The sequence below is a fragment of the Limulus polyphemus genome, unplaced genomic scaffold (genome assembly GCF_000517525.1).
Source record: "Limulus polyphemus unplaced genomic scaffold, Limulus_polyphemus-2.1.2 Scaffold3482, whole genome shotgun sequence".
NCBI classification, from domain to species: Eukaryota; Metazoa; Arthropoda; class Merostomata; order Xiphosura; family Limulidae; genus Limulus; species Limulus polyphemus.
Window position 1 is genome coordinate 99,625 of NW_013669092.1, and position 2,031 is coordinate 101,655.

Consider the following 2,031-nt stretch of genomic DNA (forward strand, 5'->3'; position numbering starts at 1 on the left):
AGTTACTAATTAATAGACATTATAGGTCAGAGGAAATTTTGCGCCCCTTCACACCTGCGCCCGGGGGCGACTGCCCCCCTTGTCCCCGTCTTGCTACGCCACTAATTGTGGCTGTAAACACTGAACTCTACCCTCTTAATTGATTTTCCATCATTACTAGCTAGTTTAACATTAGGGTTTAGATTTTGTTAGGTAGATGGGATATCTGCAACACGGATATTACAATATGGTGTCCTGCCTTTATGGTCACAAAAGAAACTTGAATTTTATAATTAGCAAACTTCAAAAGAATATTTAAATACAATTAAAACATCACAAAACATATATAATTTTTGAACATATATCTTTATCAACATGAAATAAGTCATTCATCTGAATATGGTTGGTTCAAGCCAGTTTTCAATAGAAAAAATTAATTCTTATCATCATTCTTTCCTAGTGGTACTTTTTACTTTGTTTTACTTGTCTCTGCAGTGTTTCTTATTAGCGTCAAATAGAACACTTTTAGTTTTCATGATTTTTTAAAGTAGATTAAAATTTCTTGGAATTTATAACATTGTTACGACAGCGGAGGTCACGTGATACTAGTAACACGCCATGCACTTCTAGAACGTTCATGAAGCGTCGGGAGACTACTAGATATGGGGTAGTCTTATATATATAAGACCGGCCAAGAAGCGACGGAAACAATGTAGTGTAATTAGTAATTGAACTGCAAACACAGAGAGAGTATTGCTGAGTCGAGCACGTGAGACGTTCGTTGTGAATTATAGCGTTTGTTATAGAGTGACTGTGGAAATTAAGTGTATTGCAAAGTTGTATTTAGAAAGAATAAATCAGTTTCAGTTAAGAAAGGACTTGTATCGCTAAAGTTTCTTCGAAAAGAAATTATACGGAAAATTAACTAACGACCAGAGAGGTAACAAATTGGTGTCAGAGAGTGGGACAGAAAATTATAAAAAAAGAAGAAGATGGTAACGAGAGGCGGAAAATCAAACTACAGCTTAGCAGATTTGATGGCAGCAATACAAGAACAGCAAAAGAAACAAGAAGAAAGATTACAGCAGTGGCAAGAAACCCTACAACAATGGCAGCTCAAACAGCAAAATAAACAAGAAGAACGAGAAAAGAAACAAGAAGAGAGACTACAGCAGTGGTTGGAGGAAAAAGAAAATAAACAAGATGAGAGACTACAGCAGTGGTTGGAAGACAAGGAAATAAACAAAAAGAGAAATTACAGCATATGTTGGAGGAAAAAGAAAAGAAACAAGAAGAACGAGAAAAGAAATAAAAGAAGAGAGACTACAACAGTGGCAACTGGAACAAGAAAGGAAACAAGAAGTACAAACGGAAAACATTAGTAAATTTAAAAGCGAATTAGATACATTAAAGGACGATTTATTGTCTTTTACACAAAGAGAATACATTAGCCATCGACTTAATCAGCCCCAGACAATGACAAGCCCCTTCCAGACCCTGCAGCTAAACCCTAATGCAGACATCTTCAGTCCTGTTAGAAGTCACATCCTAGATATGAATGTTAGTACTAGGAGTGATTCAGTAAGAAGGAAGCCACAGGAATACGATGGGAAAGCACCGTGGGAAGCATATAGAGCACAGTTTGAGCTACTGGCAGAGATGAACGGATGGACAGAGGAGCAGAAAGCAGTATATTTGGCAACGAGCTTGAAGGGACAACCACTGGAAATACTTGGACAGTTGTCAGCAGATGATAGGCACAACTATAGAGCACTGGTAGCGGCTCTAGAACTCAGGTATGGAACCCAAAATCAGTCAGAAGTCTACAGGGCCAGGTTTAGGACGAGAGTCCGTGCTAAAGGGGAGAGCCTGCAAGAGCTGGCACAGGACTTGAAGAGCATGGCACACAAGGCTTACCCAACTGCACCACCCGATCTCCTCAAGTTGTTGCTAAGATGCCTTGGACAGTCCACAACTTAAGATACAAGAGAAGCAAGCACACCCCACTACCATGCAGGATGCAAAGGCTAGAGCTCTCGAATTTGAATCCTA